Raw genomic sequence first — 19,778 nt, forward strand, 5'->3', positions numbered from 1 at the left:
TGGCTCCCAGGCGAAAGTTGTGCCCTGGAAATGTGCATTGAATGTGCTGTAAATGTATGGTGTGGGCCTTCTCTGGAGCAAGTTGAAAAGGAAAAGATCCAAGTCTAAGATAAACTCTTCCTTTTCCAAGTGCTTAATTGGAAGTCAACATTGTTGAAAACATTGGCACTTTCTCCCAAGGGAACTTGACTGAGAGCAATATAGTATGCATATTGCATATCGGTTCAATAAGTGTGCATTAGCTTCTCGTTAAAATGCAAACAAAATCCCATTTGTCCCTCATCCCTCGTTGTGATGTCCAAAGGGCACCAAAGTTACCCCAAGTGTTAGAACGTAAAAGTGGTGAAGCTGCAGAACTCCCACCTCAACACCAGTGGGCAAAGATGTCATGCAATGCCAAGTCCTCAACGGCAAGTGATGCCACACCAAGCAATGCCAGCTATTTTCTAGCTATCATAAATCTGCATGCATTAAATGGCTGGGGCAGTGATGCAAATTCTTAGGAGGCACATTAGCTATGCAAATTAACCAATGCCTACAAAACTCTTTTGTCACTCACCACTTTGTGCACACCGGATAAAATGGATAGTTTTTTCCTAGATTTCCTAGTGCCAAATCAAGAAAATAGGCATGCCCAAGTTCCTCTGAAAATCAAGTATACAGTGAAATCCAAGCCTCTCGTGTGATTTGCTTCCCCTTCCAACTTGTTTCCTCTTGGCCATTTCATCATGAAAGCTTCAATTTTACCTGGTTTTGTTAATTGCACAGAACATTGCAGATACCTGCATTGTGAACAAGTTGCAGACCAATGTCCCCTTGTCATTCAGTCCCAAATTCACAAGGTTGTTCAGTCCATTCACCGGCCCGCGTTGAAAGAGCAGAAGGCAATAATTCCATAGTGAACACAGAGGTCTAGTGTCAGGATCTGGGGCACTTCTTTTATCTAAGAAACACAGGGCATATTCCTTTAAGAATTCTGGCATGAAAATATGCTTGTCCTGAGGGCACTTTCTCGCTCACACTGAGAACAAGGAATGATAATGTCCATAAAGTGATCTTAGGAATGTCAAATGAAAAGCCAAATGTACCATTGCCTCAAGCTAGATAGAAAATAAAAATAAATATACAAGTATGTTTCTTAGTCTAGCCAGAGAGAAAGTATCTTGAAATGACTTGCAGTATCACCATCTGTTTATTAAGGAATTCTTTTTCTACTAATGTTGTGTGCCTTTATTGAGTTTAGAAGATTTTTTTTTTTTAAAGAGTGGTGCAGTGTCTTCCTTCCACTTACCACTTTAAAAACACTAGAGAATTTTGGCTGAGTGAAATCTCTTACCAAGGTTCCAGCTACATTATACATTTTTAAAATATATAATACCACTTTAAACAGTTGTGGCTTCCCCCCCAAAATTCTGGGATCTGTAGTTTGCTAAGTGCGCTGAGAGTTGTGCAGCAATAAAACTGCTAGAACATTTGCAAAGCTAATCAGAGTCCAAAAATATTTTAAATTGGATGGGGGACGGTGCATTGCAGGTTGGGCTAGATGGCCCTCCAGTTCCCTACCCAATCTACAGTTCTATGATTCTATTATTCTAATCTCCTCAGAGAACTACAATTCCCAGAATTCTCTGTGAAGAGGTATTTGTTAAAGCACCCTGAGAACTGTAGCTCTGTGAAGGAGCTAGGAGTCTTCTAGCCATTCTCAGCACCTGTAACAAACTACAGCTGCCAGTGAAGGAGCCCATGACTTTTCAAAGTAATATGATGATGATGCTTTAACTGCATAGTGCAAAGTCAGTCCAAGACACTTTGCAGCCCAAGCCAGAGCAGCAAATGCTTTCTCCAGTCTTGGTACCCAAGGCTGGTGAAGTCATTTTGACTCTCGAGGCAGAAAATTCCCACCATCACTTCTCTCCTGCATAGGCAGAAAAAATGAAAAACAACAACACTGTATTAAATAAAGAACTACTTGCTGCCTTTCCATGACACCCCAAATCATTCAAGCCTAACAGCAGGGATTTCTGAGCGATTTCAACATATCAAGTCAGCACTTCTTGCTACACAGCCTGGTATATCCTTTTCTGCAATCTTCCTGTTTTAGACAGTGCTGTCACCTTTCTAGAAATCAACAGAGTTGTCTGCTTTAGTAAAAAGAAAGAAAGGTGAGGGCTTATAAACCAAGTCAGTTTGCTGTATGCAAGGAATAACATCTGTCGCTTCAATGATACTGTGTTTCTTGAGGATTTTCAAATAAAAATCCATGCACTAAGAAAAGCTTCTTTCACAATTTTGCAGAGAAGAAAAGAAAGAAGTTATCAAGTTCTTTGCATGTTGCATACACATCCCTTAATTTTTTTTTATCTGGCCCTGTATGGACGTGTGTGTGTGTGTGTGTGTGTGTGTGTGTTTGGCGTGTGTGGCTTACCCTTGCATTTAGTATTGGGAGCTCTTAAAACTATGCAGTCGGCAAAAGCAGAGTTCCTTCTCTGATGGAGAGAGCCCTCCCTCCACATGACCAGCTGCCGAAACAGAGGGTCTTTCAGACCTTACAATGCAAATGGGGCGTGCCTGATCCCTCTCCCTTGTGCACACAATTGGAAGGAGCCACCTTGGTAATTGTACGATTGATGTCAGTCAGCTGAATGCATGAACCAACAACACTGTAAGGCATTGTGTTTGAGGTGATGCGGAAATGTTTTGCCTGTCACGTTGCATCTGTGATGGCCCATTTCACACATCCCTCGATGTCTGAGTTATTGTGAGGACCGTGAACCACAAGAGACATTTTCACAGTTTATGAAAATGACAGAGTGTGCTATTTTGAATAGACCTGGCCTTGAATTCACGAAAGAGTCTTGTGGCACCGTAAAGACTAACACTGAGTGTCTTTTCATGGGGACGCAGAATCATACCTGTTGAACTGCATGTCTGCAGACTTTTGAACAACCTTAAGTTTCTCAAGATTGAAAAAAGAGCTTGAGGATCTTTGCACGATAGTTGTCAAACCTAATCTTGGCAGTTAAAGGATCCTTTTTAAAGCTATGAGGTCTAAGTAGTGGAGTAGTGACAGCTATTCATGATAGGCTGCTGATTTCTGTGTTCTTTTGAGGATTAAAGGACCTATTTCCTAAATAACTCATTCCCTAAGCTAAGCTGGTTTTGTACTTGCATGCAGTTAAGGTATAAATCCCGGCCCATATAAATATTTTAGAGCACTGTCAGCCAAAGGTGAAGGCTGGTCAAAAACAGTTTGGTGGAATTAGATGCAATTTAATCATCTCCATAAAGTTTATTGTTGCCATTTTGAAGTATGAGGCTTTGTGTAGATCTAATAAACAGAAAGGGCCCACAGTATATCACAGGGCATAGTTTACGAGAGCATATAATACTCTGGAAATAAACCTTTCCCAAACAGAGCCATCTTTTTACACTTTTTTATGGCAAAACAACTTGCAGAAATTGTTTTTTAAATCACAATTGTAAAATATGTAGATATATACTAACTAGTGCTGATACAGATAGTCAAAATACTTTTCATATTCAACAGAATTCTCATATTAGTTTTCTGACTACCCCAGATTCAAAGGCAGGGGGGTTGTTTAGATTAAACCAAGCCGCAATGATACCCAAGGCCTAGCTCAGAATACAAACTAGTCTAGCCTGTAATGCTGGGAAGATGGTGGTATTTGCCCCCAACGTCCTTCTGAAGCTCTGCATTAAACAGACTGCCCAGATAATATGGTGGCTTGAGCACTGCCCAGGAAATGTAGTTCTTAAAGGCGACTGAGTCCTTAAATATAAACATCAGGTGCACTGGAAACTGCATGCCCCAGAGCACCTCCTGCCTTGAATGCTGCCTTTGACGTATTCCAATATCTTGGAGGGAGGCCTCTAGCCTGGCTACCTGCACTGCTAGCTAAAAAGGAAGGAAAGCAGGCAGGGTCCATAAATTTGTAAATTGGGGAGGATCACAAATCGCGTCCTCCTCCCAGGCATTGCGGTGAGATAATCAAGACTCACTTCACTGCTGTTGTGGGTGGGAGCGATTGGATAGCCACAACAACCTGATTGGTGGTCCCTTGGTTGCTGGGCAGATCTGACCAATGGGATTTTTTGTGTATTAACCAAGGGACCTTTATATATACCGCTGCACTTTGCGTAGAGCTTCGTCTTTTCACTTGGTGCACCGGATCACCCTCCCACCCTCCCTATATTTAGGGTTCGTTATGACCTTGCTATGCCATCGTGGGTCATCTGTTCTTGGGACAGGGGCCTGGTAGGAATTTTCCCATTTGGCGGATTGGCTGGTGCCACTTGGGTTTCGCCTGCTGCGTAGCAAATCGTCACAACTTTGTAAGGTTTGGTGGTTATGTTATGTGGGTGAACATATCAGGTTAGGCATTGGTTCAACGTGGAGGGGAGGGGAGGTTGTCACACCTGCCCCTCCAATGCGCGAAAGGGTATTCCTTTAAAGGAATCCTGGGCCTCGCCTTGCTTTTGTCTGATCGCCTTCCAGGGGTTAGGGCCACGCCAGAGCCTCTGGGAGCATCTGGGGTGATCTTGAATCTGAACCTGGTCCAATGCTCCCCCAGGATGTTTTCCCTCACTGACGTCTGCCAGAGTCCAGGCGTCAGTGCTGTCCTGCTGAGGTCAGGGGCAGCTAGTCAGGAACCAATGCCTAAGCAAAGCACTCACGATCTGTAATCAATAAAGTTGTGGCCAAAATTATGCCAATAACCTTAAACTAAATTCCGTGTCAATTGTGCCTTTATTTATTGAGGGAGGTCTTGGGATCTTAACACACAAAGGGTGGGAACAAAACTTTTCATGCTTCTAGTATCAACAGAAATACAACAGGTTTCAAAGTTCATATAAAAGGAGAAGGTGCTAATGACTTGTGGTGGTTTTCGTGTGTGTTTTGTGTGTGTGTTTTTTGAGGGAAGGGGAAATTTGCCAAATCCAATGCCAAATTGAATCAATAGAAGTTTACCCATTGCTATTCTCAAGACGGCAGTTTTCAAATGTTCTCCTTCCATGAATCTTTTTCTTCCCATCAGGATTTGAACTTTGGCCTTTGAGTTTTCTTTTCAGTGCCTTCACTGTACGACCTGGGCATCTGACTTTTAAAATGACTTCACTTTTTCCACTGCATGTTGACATTTGAGGATGAGTGTTTTTGCAGGCGTTTCCTTGTTGTCTTTCAAGATTCTATTTATATAACTACAGTATCATCTATCATCTATCTATCTATCTATCTATCTATCTATCTATCTATCTATCATCTATAACAACAACAACAAAACAATAACACTAGCTTTACCCCCATAAGAGCATTCCTTTGTTGTTGTTGTTTAGTCGTTTAGTCGTGTCCGACTCTTCGTGACCCCATGGACCAGAGCACGCCAGGCACCTCTGTCCTCCACTACCTCCCACAGTTTGGTCAAACTCATGCTGGTAACCTTGAAAACACTATCCAACCATCTCGTCCTCTGTCGCCCCCTTTTCCTTGTGCCCTCCATCTTTCCCAGCATCAGTGTCTTCTCCAGGGAGTCTTCTCTTCTCATGAGGTGGCCAAAGTACTGGAGCCTCAGCTTCACGATCTGTTCTTCCAGTGAGCACTCAGGGCTGATTTCCTTAAGAATGGATGCGTTTGATCTTCTTGCACTCCATGGGACTCTCAAGAGTCTTCTCCAGCACCATAATTCAAAAGCATCAATTCTTGCGATCAGCCTTATTTATGGTCCAGCTCTCACTTCCATACATCACTACTGGGAAAACCATGGCTTTGACTATACGGACCTTTGTTGGCAAGGTGACGTCTCTACTTCTCAAGATGCTGTCTAGGCCTGTCATTGCCCTTCTCCCAAGAAGCAGGCGTCTTTTAATTTCGTGGCTGCTGTCTCCATCTGCAGTGATCATGGAGCCCAAGAAAGTAAAATCTCTCACTGCCTCCATTTCTTCCCCTTCTATTTGCCAGGAGGTGATGGGACCAGTGGCCACGATCTTCGTTTTTTTGATGTTGAACTTCAGACCATATTTTGCTCTCTCCTCTTTCACCCTCATTAAAAGGTTCTTTAATTCCTCCTCACTTTCTGCCATCAAGGTTGTGTCATCTGCATATCTGAGGTTGTTGATAAGAGCATTCCTACATTGTACTAATAGTCTCACATGCATGTACACACACAAGCTGTTATTTTGCATGTTTAATTTGAAATATGATCCAATCTAAGCATAATTTGGAAACCTGAAACAAATTGCAAATGCAACACACACACATATGGAATTGCTCGCTGTAGCTATTTTTCTTCTTAAAAGCTCTTGTTTTGTCATCTCTTCTCTCTCCCCCTCCTCCATTTTCTTCTGGCTTTGTCGAAGGCAAACAGCCAGGCTCTTCTTTGCAGAAAAAGCTTTTCTGGAAAAGACACAGAACGGGGGCGGGTGGTGGTGGACAGGATAATAGCATTTATTAACTAGCAAAAATGTGAGGGAAGCCTTAGGCCGGAACCACACTTTATGAGGAATGTTTGCCTTCTAGCACTAGTGTGAGTTTGGGAAAGCAGTTTTAGTGCAGAACATGTTTCATTTCCCCCACAGCCAGACCCCAAGACTAGGAATAAGGCTGGTTATGGGGGAAGCCTGTGTGGAAGAGAAACAGAGTGCATGGTGAAGAATTGAGACTATAAGGAGAGTTCTGCAGGATCAGACCAAAGGCCTACTTAGTCTAGAATCATATTTCCTACAAGGCCAGTCAGATGTTACCAAAATCACCTATACCTCACATCCACTGATTCTCTGTGCAGATGCTCTCTCACTCCGGCCCCACATTTATTTATAAGTATTTATAAACCATACTCATGTTACCTTGGCAAACATGGTTTGTGGAACTCATACTTGCTGCGGTAATGTGTAGCACTTGCCTCAGTTTTGAGAGACTTGACTTACCTGTCGCTAGATTTCATGCCTAAGCCATGGGCAGCCAAAGCCATGCCCTCCAGATGTTGTAGACTCTCATTCCCATCAGCTCCAGCCAGTATTGCCAGTGGTCAGAGATGATGGAAGTTGCAGCCCCAACATCTGGAGCATGACATGTCAGCTCCCCATGGCCTAGGCTCACTGAAGGAGAAAGGAGAGAGGAAATGATTGGCCTTCTGAGGCTAAAGCCTCGGCTCATCACCTACTGAACATTAAGCATGTGAGTTGTCCCACTGGCTCATTAGAGAATGGCACCCAGGCTTAGCTAGAACTGGCTCTTCCATGTGCTGCTACTTCCATCTAGTCTGAGCCTCCTACAATGCAATAATCTTTTGCCCAAGATTTGCCACCTGAAATATACTCAGAGTTGAGTAGTGATTTCGCGCTCTTTATTTCAGCTCATAGGAACAGTCATTGAAATTCCCCCCAAAACCTCTGGCTTTATATACATCATTTACATAATGGGTCCTGTGTGATTGGATGATTCACTTCCTCCTGGGGCCTAACTGGCCTGCTCCTGCTGGCCAATCAGGTTGTTGCATTCTAGGAGCCTACCTGCGTATTGTTCTGGGATTACGGCTCAGTACATAACACTACCCCTTGGGGTTTGGGGAGGGAAACGTCCTGATTCTGTTACACCTCCTCTGCTTTGGATGCTCATAGAAGAACTTTCTGAAAGGAGAAGGGAGACTGAGATGCACTGTGCACCTCTTTGCTTTCCTGCCTGCTCCTAGAGGAAGCACTGAGAAGCTGCTCTGGCCAGGGAGGGGCTTTGGGAAAGTGTGTGCATGGAGAGGTGAGGGTGGGGTGGGGGTGCTGAGCATAGCATTATCAGAATCGCCGCCACCCCACTTTATTGTTCCCAAGTTGTTACTGGGGTTTGCGGGGTGTGTAGAGAGCCCAGTGCAGTCACAGTAGCATTTTTATAACATTTCCCCAGATTGTTCGGGGTGGGGGGGAGCATCCAATTCGTAGAGGTCATTATTTTCATTGCCTGGTCCGCTCAGGAATTGTTTCCAATATTTCGGGGGGGGGGGAGGGGAACATTATTATAGTCACATTTATTCTGCATCTCCGCTTTAGCCTATTAAAAGAAAGCTTGGCTACAAGGAAGCTGCTGGGAGATTGGCTACGTAGGATGAGGCATTAAAAAGGAATAAACATGGCTTGGGTCTAAATATGCCCTGACTTTAAGAGATGCTATTCTGAGACTTCTTAAATAACTAAAGCCAAGGCTGACTAGAATACAAGATAAGGGCACAAAAACCAAGAGCTTAATAAAGAATGACTCATGGCAAATGGCTAAAGCTTGTCTTGTTTGAGTTTTGGGATGCAATTGTAGAGGATCCTGGAGCAAAACGTTAACAGCAGCTCAACTGGAAAGAGTCACCTTTTAATAAGTTTCAGGAGAGGGAAGTCAGAGCAAACATTCAACACAAAGCCCTATCTAGGGCTGGGACAACCCTAAGCAAGAAAAGGGGAGATATCCAACCACAATTAGTAAAATTAATCCCACAATAAGGAAATATTATTGTAAAAACTCCTTTGAATAACACAGTTTCAAAATTACATGGGGTAACTGATTATAGACATTTAGAGAAGCAACAGAAGCCATTCTCTGGAATTTAATGCGATGCTTGAATTTCAGCCAAACTTTGACATGAGTCTTCTCTATTCAATATGACAGGATACAATTGGGAAGAGAAAGACACTATGAAATAAAAGTTTAATCTATAGATAATGAGAGTCGTCCATTATTCATTAAATGGGAGTCACTCCATATTCACTGTGGCTTCTGTATCATCTAAGCAACGAAAAGACACCCCAGTATTATGGCAGCACTTTACAGCTTCTTTTCACAATATACTAGATTAGAGGGGGAAAGAAGCAAAAGCTTTTATGGAAGTCAGTGGATATGTGCAAATGACACACGCACAACACATTTTACACTAATGGGACCACGTGCTGGTGGTGGGAGGAGTCATTTGGTCTTTATCAATGTCAGTGGAATAACATGAAGAATAACTGGCTTTCTTGCCAGTGCTAATCAACGATTGAATCATAAGAGGCCAGCAACTTTATGAATCAGAGAATCTGCTGCCACTTTGGAATATTCCTTTTCCAAAGAAATTGAGATCAACTCTAATTTATTCCTGTGCACCGGCTGTCAAGAGATGATTAGTCTGGGGAAACAGATGCAACCTCCCCTTAATTATTAACATGCCATTAGCCCTGATCTGTTAGTTTGATCAATGTACAAACATAATGGGCAGGAAACTTGTTGCAGCAAGAAAGCAGCTCCTAATTGAAGCCACTGCCACCCTATTCCTGGAGGAGCAGATCAAATATTTACAGTCCTTGAATGGTGGAAGATCAGGTTCACCCTCTTCCCTTCTTCAATGCAATCTCCCTTCCATTTTTGATGAAATTAAGCATCTGTGTGATTGGGCATTCATGTGGAATGCTAACATCGTCTGTGATGTTATGTGCATGTGTGGTGCATGGGAAAGTCCTTCATATATATGAAGACTCTTGCCAGGCTGCCTTAAAAAATGCCAGAACCAGGCCACAGAATTTGAATGAGATGCGAAGCAGCTTTTAGAAAGGAAAAACAAAATTTGTAAAAATAAATTGCTTTATTTTTTCTTTTCTTTTACTGTGCCTTGATTTAACATTTGAACTCCAGAACAGAGTCCAAATGAAATTGTAATGCATGCCACTTCCCCCTTTCTCTCAAGCATGGATGAGTGTGTTCCTCACAGCAAGCAAACAAAAGAGAGAGGGATTTGTTGCTTTAAAAATGGTTAACAGAAATTTAAAGGTGCACAAATATCTTAGGTGCTGGGAATGAAAAGAAACAAGACATGAATATTAATCAGCAGCCTAAAAGCATAAAACACTACCAACAGTATAATTAATTCCTAAGACTCTTGCTGAGCAAAGACTTTTCGTTCATCCATCAATTGTGTGCAGCAGTTTCATTGATGAGACTCCTTCAGAATACTGAAATGAAGTTAATCACAAAAATCCAGCCTTTTAAATAATAATAATCAAAGTTATGTCTGAATTGTTAAAATAGAGAGAGGTGGCAAAACCTTATCCAGCAGTGATTATGATGGATTCTTGCTAAGAACCTCCAGCAACTGCAGTTTGTGGTTCAAGGACCCGACCCCCGCAATGTGAAATGAATACACAAGGACACGTGATGTAAGGTTAATGGGCAAGGAAAGGCCACAACTTTATTGATTATAGCAGTGAAAAGGTATTGGCTTAGGCATTGGATCTCTAAAACAAGTGGGTTTATTCACCAGTAGGTGGAGCCTGTTGATGCTAATCCAACTATAGGCTCTCCCCTGATGTCACCGAGGGTCGTGCCATGGCCTCCCGCCAAGCAGGCATCGGACGGAATACACGACCGCCAGATTCCTTTAACGGAATACCCAAAAATTGAAGGCATAGGCGATGGCCACACCTAGCTCTTCGACACACCACAACACATTATTCCAATGCCTAACCTACCCACCAATACCACAAAGGTTGTGACGATTGCTACGAGGTAGGCGAAAAAACCAAAAAGCCTAATGCCAAATGGAAAAACTCCTACCAGGGCCCCTGGACAACCAGGGTGACCAACCTAAGGTCCATAGCAAGGCCAATGACCTAAGCCCTAACTCAAAGGGAGTGGAGGGTGGGTGACTCGCGACGAGATGACGGCGAAGAATGAGGCCGGGGAGAGGCTGGCGCCGCAGCAAAAGGCTGCTGAACACGCCCCCTCTGAGGCACCTGGTTGGGTGCCTGCCGAGGGGCGTGGGCGCCAGCCAGGTGAGGTGGAGGCAGGGGGCTAACGCCCGCTGCTAGGGGCAGTGCTCGGGCTCCCACCCACAACCACTCCCCTCTCTTCCAGGGAGGAGAGTCTCTATGCTATAGCAGTGCTTTTAGACATCACTAAAGTAGTATGAGCCATCTAGGAAGGATAATTAGAGGTGTGATTTGGAGACATTAATATGATAGGATTAAGTTCCTGACTTTTCCCTTGTTTCTTATGCATCAAGTTTTACCGTATTTTTCGCCCTATAGGACGCACCTAGTTTTTTGGGGGGGAAATAAAGAAAAAAAAATATTTTCCCCCCCCAGCCGCGGCTTCAGCGCGCCCCGCGCTCCAAGCAGCAGGCTGCTATCCGCAGCCTAGGGAGCCCTGCGGGAACTCCCGCAGGCTCCCCAGGCTTGCTGATAGCTTCCTGAAGCCTGGAGAGCGAGAGGGGTCGGTGCGCACCGACCCCTCTCACTCTCCAAGCTTCAGCGAAAGCCTGCATTCGCCCCATAGGACACACACAGATTTCCCCTTCATTTCTGGAGGGGGAAAAGTGTGTCCTATAGGGTGAAAAATACGGTAGCACTGTTACTTTTAAGGCTATAATGTCAGAGTTCATGGTCCAGCAACAATGCAAGCCAGACCAGGTAAACAGGGCAGCAAGCTAGATGGAGGACACAGAATTACAGAATGGTAGAGTTGGAAGGGACCATGAGAATAATCTACTCCAATCCCCTGCAATGCAGGAATATGCAGCTGTTCCATACAGGGATTGAACCTGCAACCTTGCCATTATCAGCACCATGCTCTAACCAACTGAGCTAATAATAAACCTGTTTTTATCTGTTGCATTCATGGACTTGAACCTATGTGTCTGCCTACGTACTTAAATGCTGTGCAGCATTTGGCTGGATATTTTGCAACTGGCTTTTTAGTTTTTATATGAAGAATTCAGGTGCTTCTGCATTCCTAGAGGGCAGAATCATAGAATCATAGAGTTGGAAGAGACCACAAGGGCCATCGAGTCCAACCCCCTGCCAAGCAGGAAACACCATCAGAGCACTCCTGACATATGGTTGTCAAGCCTCTGCTTAAAGACCTCCAAAGAAGGAGACTCCACCACACTCCTTGGCAGCAAATTCCACTGTCGAACAGCTCTTACTGTCAGGAAGTTCTTCCTAATGTTTAGGTGGAATCTTCTTTCTTGTAGTTTGGATCCATTGCTCCATGTCCGCTTCTCTGGAGCAGCAGAAAACAACCTTTCTCCCTCCTCTATGTGACATCCTTTTATATATTTGAACATGGCTATCATATCACCCCTTAACCTCCTCTTCTCCAGGCTAAACATGCCCAGCTCCCTTAGCCGTTCCTCATAAGGCATCGTTTCCAGGCCTTTGACCATTTTGGTTGCCCTCCTCTGGACACGTTCCAGTTTGTCAGTGTCCTTCTTGAACTGTGGTGCCCAGAACTGGACACAGTACTCCAGGTGAGGTCTGACCAGAGCAGAATACAGTGGCACTATTACTTCCCTTGATCTAGATGCTATACTCCTATTGATGCAGCCCAGAATTGCATTGGCTTTTTTAGCTGCCGCGTCACACTGTTGGCTCATGTCAAGTTTGTGGTCAACCAAGACTCCTAGATCCTTTTCACATCCCTGCCGAACTTCTGAAGTCCAACATTGGCTGGTGGGCCCCCCTGCTGGCGTCTTTATTTTCTTGGATCGACTCAACGGGTTTACTCCCAGATGGTTGGTCTGAGGCAATAATTATCCCAATCTATAAAAAAGGACCCATGACAGACCCGGCGAGTTATAGACCAATCAGCCTTCTGCCTATACCGAGCAAACTATATGCCAAACATCTTTATACCAAGCTAACTAGCTGGCTGGAAACTGAAGCCATTTTAGCGGAAGAGCAAGCGGGTTTCAGGCAAGGCAGATCCACCATAGACCATTGCTTCATCTTAGCCTATCTAATTGACAAATATGCCAAAAAATCCCGTGGGGTGTTATATGCAGCCTTTATCGATCTAAAGGCTGCTTTCGATTCAATTCCACGTGTAAGACTCTGGGATAAATTGAGCACATCAAGTATAGACAAAAGACTATTATTTCTGATGAGCTGTTTGTATAAAGACACGGTGCTGCATGTAAGAACTTCGTTAAACGGCCATCTTATAGGACCAGTTTCTGTCAGTAAGGGGGTCAAGCAAGGTTGCATCCTGGCCCCAGTTCTATTCAACATCTACATCAACGATATGGTTAACTGTTTGTCATCTCCGGACTTCCACGCCCCCAAACTGGCTGACAAAGCAATATCAGTGCTTTTGTACGCTGACGATGCGATACTCCTATCCCGAACAAGAATAGGCTTAAATAGGCTCATAAGTGAATTCTCAGCATACTGTAGGAGAGAGCAACTTGCAATAAACTATCAGAAAACCAAAACTATGGTTTTTGCAAGGAAACACAGACAGTATAGCTGGAGGATGGATAACCAGACAATTGAACAAGTCAAAGCCTTCAAATATCTGGGTATCGTTTTCCAGTCGACTGGGTCCTGGGATGTCCATCAAAAATGTGCCAAAGAAAAAGCAGCTCAAAGTATCAAGATGCTGTCCCGCTTCTTCTACACGAAGGGGGGCAGATACATCCCAGCAGCCCTTGAAGTTTATCAAGCAAAACCTCTGGCGCAGTTACTGTATGGGGCCCAAATCTGGACGGGGAACCACTGCTCCAGTCTTGAGTCTGTCCAGTCTAAATTTCTAAGGCAGATTCTCGGTGTCCCCCCCTGTGTTCCCAACGCAGCATTAAGACTCGAGGCCTGCCTTCCATCTGTGGAAACTCGGACTTGGCAGAGAACATTCAACTATTGGCTTCGTCTTAATCTGAATCCACCTGGTCTACTGCCTTTAGTAATGCAAGACTCTCACAAAAGCAAGTGGTTCAAAACCGTGCATCAAAAACTCCTTACATGCGGTCTGCACTCACAGTCCCTATTATCAATGGGCCTCATCAAAGCAAAGAGTCTAATAGGCCAGCGCCTGAAAGACATCGAACGACAAAACAACCTGACCATCTTAAAGAAACTGTGCCCATGGTATACCTACTTTCCCCCTTCTCATTTTGACTCTCCAGCTTCATACTTGTCTAAACTAACCATCCCGAAATACAGACGTGCCTTTACATTGGCTAGATGGGATGTTCTTCCCTCTGCTGTACTCGAAGGTCGTTACCAAAAGACTCCATTTGAAAAACGACTCTGCCCATGTGGAGATGGTAACACGGAAACAGTGTCTCACGTCCTTCTTTCTTGCCCCCTCTACAAAGACCTAAGGAATGAGATTATTACTCCACTCATTCTCTCCAACCCCGGCCGTTCATCAGACATTACACTGTATTTTCTATTATCTGATACGGAAAGTCAGATAACAGAGAAGGTCGCGAGGTACATCGAGAGAGCTGCGAAATTGAGGGCCACCATCTGAGTGACAGACTTGTTCATCCGACGGACCATCTTTTGCCTGTTCTTTTCCTCCTTTTATCTCTATTTTTACTTTTAACTCTTGTACAGCTGTGGCCTGTTGGCTTTGCTAATAAAGTTTTGTTGTTGTTGATCCTTTTCACATGTACTGCTCTCAAGCCAGGTGTCACCCATCTTGTATTTGTGCCTCTCATTTTTTTTGCCCAAGTGCAATACTTTACATTTCTCCCTGTTAAAATTCATCTTGTTTGTTTTGGCCCAGTTCTCCAATCTGTCAAGGTCGTTTTGAAGTGTGATACTGTCCTCTGGGGTGTTAGCCACCCCTCCCAGTTTGGTGTCATCTGCAAATTTGATCAGGATGCCCTTGAGTCCATCATCCAAGTCGTTGATAAAGATGTTGAATAAGACCAGGCCCAAGACAGAACCCTGTGGCACCCCACTAGTCACTCTTCTCCAGGATGAAGAGGAACCATTGATGAGCACCCTTTGGGTTCGGTCAGTCAGCCAGTTACAAATCCACTGAGTGGTAGCATAGTCAAGACCGCATTTTACCAGCTTCTTTACAAGAATATCATGGGGCACCTTGTCAAATGCCTTGCTGAAATCAAGGTAGGCTACATCCACTGCGTTCCCTTCATCTACCAGGCTTGTAATTCTGTCAAAAAACGAGATTAGGTTAGTCTGACATGACTTATTTTTCAGAAATCCATGCTGACTATTGGTGATCACAGCATTCCTTTCTAGGTGCTCACAGACTGTTTGCTTAATGATCTGCTCCAGAATCTTCCCTGGTATGATGTCAGACTGACTGGGCGGTAATTATTTGGGTCCTCTCTTTTCCCCTTTTTGAAAATAGGGTCTTTGCCTGTTCTCCAGGAATTCTCAAAGATGACTGCCAGTGGTTCTGAGATCACATCTGCCAGTTCTTTTAATACTCTTGGATGCAGTTCATCTGGCCCTGGAGATTTGAATACATCTAAACTAGCCAAGTATTCTTGTACTATCTCCTTAGTTATTCTGGGCTGTGTTTCCTCTGCTGAATCATTTGCTCCAAATTCTTCAGGTCGGGCATTGTTTTCTTTATCGGAGAAGACTGAGGCAAAGAAGGCATTGAGGAGTTCAGCCCTTTCTGTGTCCCCTGTTTGCATTTCACCATCTTCTCCTCTGAGTGACCCCACTGTTTCTTTGTTCTTCCTTTTGCTACGAACATACCCATAAAAGCCTTTTTTGTTGCTTTTAACCTCTCTAGCAAGCCTGAGTTCATTCTGTGCTTTAGCTTTTTCTGACTTTGTGTCTACACGTGCTGGCTATTTGTTTGAATTCCTCTTTGGTGGTTTCCCCCCTTTTCCATTTTTTGTACACATCCTTTTTTAATCTTAACTCAGTTAAAAGTTCTTTAGATAGCCACCCTGGCTTCTTTTGGCACCTTCCATGTTTCCGTCTCATTGGTATTGCCTGAAGTTGTGCTTTTACTATCTCCCTCTTAACAAACTCCCAGCCATCATGAACTCCCTTTCCTTTTAGTATTACTGTCCATGGGATCTCACCCAGCACTTCCCTAAGTTTTATGAAGTCGGCTTTCTTAAAGTCAAGAAATTGAGTCCTAGTATGCTTGGCTGCTCCTTTCCGCTTTATAGTAAACTTCGGAAGAGCATGATCACTCGCGCCTAATGATCCTTCCACTTCTACCCCACTAACCAGGTCATCAACATTGGTTAGGACCAGATCTAAAATGGCTGTTCCTCTTGTTGCTTCTCCCACTTTCTGGACAATGAACTTGTCTGCAAGGCCAGTGAGGAATCTGTTTGACCTTATGCTCTTGGCTGAATTTGACATCCAACAAATATCCGGGTAATTGAAGTCCCCCATTACTACTATCTCCCTTCCTTTTGCATGCTTGGCCATCTGTTCCAGGAAGGCATCATCTATGTCCTCCATTTGGCTTGGGGATCTATAGTAAACTCCCACAATGAGGTCACTGCTATTCTTCTCTCCCTTAATTTTGACCCAAATGCTCTCACTTTGGCTTTGAGGTTCTAAATCCTGGATCTCTTCACAGGTATACACATCCCTGACATATAACGCCACTACTCCTCCTTTCTTGTCTGGTCTGTTTCTCTGAAATAGATTGTATCCCTCCATTATTACATTCCAATCGTGGGACTTATCCCACCAGGTTTCAGTGATGCCTATTATGTCATATTTAGTTTGCTGTACCAAGAGCTCAAGCTCATCTTGTTTATTTCCCATGCTTTGCGCATTAGTGTACAGACATTGAAGTCCATTAATCATTCCCCCGTGTCTCTTATTTAAGGATTTTTTCCTCCCACCAGTAGGTCTGCGTGCTGTTTGCTCCATTTGGTCTATGACATTTGGATGATCATCTTCATCAATTGATAGACTCCTACCTTCAGAATTAACATTAAGGCTCACTTTGGGTCATAGCAGTTGATGATAATTTTGGCTGAATTCTTACAGTGAATTGTCTGCAGGTCTAAGTTAGTTTTCTACAGTGCAATCCTAACAATGTCTACTGAGAAGTAAATGCTATTGAACCCAAAGCTCTGTTGAATTCAATGGGGCTTACTACCAGGAAAGTGGGGTTGGATTGCAGCCTTACGGAGGGATCCTTTTCAGTGTCCTATGCACACTTCTAAATGATGCTGGTGCATCTTCCACCAGTGACAAAACATGACTTAGAAAGGCCGTTTGGTGGAAAAACATAATGTCCATTGGTTGATTGCAAGTTCTTCTAGATTGGCAGTTCTTTGGGTGAAAAACACCCATTGTTTGCAGGCCTTTCTGGAAATATGCAGAGATGGCTCAAGTCCTTCCAAAATGGAACTATAAATGAAAGGATTTCTGCATCTGCACTCCTCTCTGGGTCAAATGTGCATGGTAAAGCTCATGCCAGTTTCTCCAGTCTGCTGTTGCCAGCCGCTCTTCTGCTGCACAGCTCAGCTAGTTCTGATATCCCTTCATCAGTGTGAGTTGCTGGGGGAATGCATGGCCTGTATAATGTTCCTGCTGCAGTCCATGATGAAGAATTGGGATAATGAAGAGGTGGACAGAAGCAGAACCAAGCTACAGGCCGGAGGAAGAAAAGGGAACAGCAGGGAGATGAGGGACAAAGTAAAAACATGGGAAGTAACAGAGATGGAGCTGCAGAAGGGCCTGTGGTGGTACAGAGAGAAGAGAAAGTGTTGTGTGATGCAGAGTGGGGAAATGGATTGAACTGGGTTACAGAGAGATTGAGGCAGAGAAAGATCTGGCAGAGGGAAAGGAAGAGGAATGGCTGAGAGAGTACAGGGATGCAGAGAGATGTGGAAGGAAGAGGAAAGGGATGTAACAGATATGGGGACAGAGAGACCTGTGGTGGAACAAGGGGAAGGGAGGGCTCTAAGATGGAGTGACTGGGAGATCTGGCTTCAGAAAGATGGCTGAGTCAGTAATCCAAGTTTGTGGTGTTAGCAAGAGATGACAGTCATGGTTTCAAGAGAAATGAACACCGAAGAGGAGAGAGTGAGAGAGCATTCTGCAATGGAGAAGGAAAGTGATGGGAGAGTTTTAAACGGAGATGGTTCCAAGAGGCCTGGAGCAATGCAGGAAGAAAAGTATGAAAATGCTGATAGAAGTGGGGAAGAAAAGAGGATGGTTGAAAATGAGTCAGAGGCTATATTCATACCATTTAAAGCTCCATGATACCACTTTAAACAGCCATGGCCTGCTCCACAGAATTCTGGGAGCTGTAGTTTGTTAAGGGCACTGAGAGTTGTTAGGAGACGCCTATTCCCCTTACAGAACTACAGCTCCCAGAATTCTCTGTGAAGGATTGTTTGTTAAACCATTCTGGGAATACTAGACTACTAGAGTGCTTTAACAGTCAGTCTCTCTAGTTCCACAGCTGCATACTCATCATCTGATAATTGCAACTTCAAGTTCTGACTGACATGGCTGAAGAGATCTGACAGATGTAATGTCATGGCTGGTACACCCAACATTTTCTCAAGCACAAGACTATTCAATGGAGTTAGCTCATCTGGCAGATCTCTCAGATATATAGCAATCAGTTTAGCACAGGCATCTCGGCAGAAGAATGGAACTGAGATTCAAAAGGTTAATCCTAACACATTTTGCAAAATATTCTAGAAATGACAGTGACGTTTTTGGTGCGCTTGGTCTGATTGGAACCACATGGCACCTGTTCCCTGTGGGTTTGTGACTCTGTTACTGATCATGTTATAGAACACTACAAAGGTCAGGATTACACACACAGAGGCACTGGCACATTTTCACAGTGCAGGAAACACTACTTTTCTGGTTTTCTTGCAAAAACAATAAAGCTAGTACCTGGGGTGCTTGCAGAGGGCGACTTCATGTCACAAAGTTCAGATCCAAATGGCTTGTGAGCAAAATATGAATGCACTAGGACTCTTAGATCCTCATCTGAGGCCCTTTTCTGGAGCCCTGCGACTCAGAGGGTGGTAACAAGGGAGAGAACCATCTTAGTACTGATTTTGGGAAGCTGCTCTAAGGGCCTTTTTGGCTAAAGGGTGGGGACTAGGTGCCTGAAACAAATAAGCCATGGTTTTCCCCTTCAAATGAATGGAGAAGTCCTTGTAGGTAGGGAATGCAGTGCAAAGAGTCTGTGGTTAGATATGAAGAGCAACAGTGCATGTTCCCTTCTCGCGTTCTTTACAAATGGACTGGGCTGCGCTTTCTAGAGTGTCTCCTTTATAGCAGCTCAGGGTCAACTGCAGGATCTATATCTTGGCTTGCCCGGCCATGCTCTGCACCTGTTATGCCAGTGACCCTTGTTTTGCTTTTGTACCATTCTTATCTGTGCAATAAGGGAGGAAATGAGATCTGAGCTTAAGTCTTTCATTCAGAGTCAGCTGGAACAGTAGGTGTCTACAGTGGTACCTTGGGTTAAGTACTTAATTTGGTCCGGAGGTCCGTACTTACCCTGAAACTGTTCTTAACCTGAAGCACCACTTTAGCTAATGGGGCCTTCTGCTGCTGCCGTGCCACTGGAGCACGATTTCTGTTCTCATCCTGAAGCAAAGTTCTTAACCCGAAGTACTATTTCTGGGTTAGTGGAGTCTGTAACCTGAAGCGTATGTAACCCGAGGTACCACTGTAGTTCCCTACATAGTGTTATGGGCCACCCCAGTCTCTGCCAAGCAGAGCACAAGATTCAAAGGGGTCTTGGCACTTAACCCAGATTTGTGTTTCCTTCAGAAAATTAAAACACAATGGAGGCTAGTGTGTTCATGAGATATGGTTCATTTACCCATGTCTACAACCTGCATCTTTCAGTGGAGGGGATGTAGAACATTACATATCAAGAGTAGCTCTCGTTGGCAAAGGTTTTGCAGAAAGCACATCAAGGGATACATGAAGCTAGCATTCCAAGGTTTGGGTGACCCTGTGACCCTCAGGTTTGAGGGTCTATTTCTCCATTTGTGCGGCACTGCAAAATGTGGGGTTTTCACTACTGCAAAAACTTG

At 44.1% G+C, this 19,778-nt stretch overlaps 1 non-coding gene across 1 annotated transcript; it reads right to left on the bottom strand.

Moving 5' to 3' along the window:
- Nucleotides 1-11,540: 11,540 nt before the first annotated feature.
- On the bottom strand, nucleotides 11,541-11,616 carry TRNAI-GAU (transfer RNA isoleucine (anticodon GAU)). The gene has a single exon. It is a non-coding gene; the product is annotated as a tRNA-Ile (tRNA).
- Nucleotides 11,617-19,778: the final 8,162 nt, after the last annotated feature.

The sequence above is a fragment of the Podarcis raffonei genome, chromosome 10 (genome assembly GCF_027172205.1).
Source record: "Podarcis raffonei isolate rPodRaf1 chromosome 10, rPodRaf1.pri, whole genome shotgun sequence".
Taxonomy (NCBI): Eukaryota; Metazoa; Chordata; class Lepidosauria; order Squamata; family Lacertidae; genus Podarcis; species Podarcis raffonei.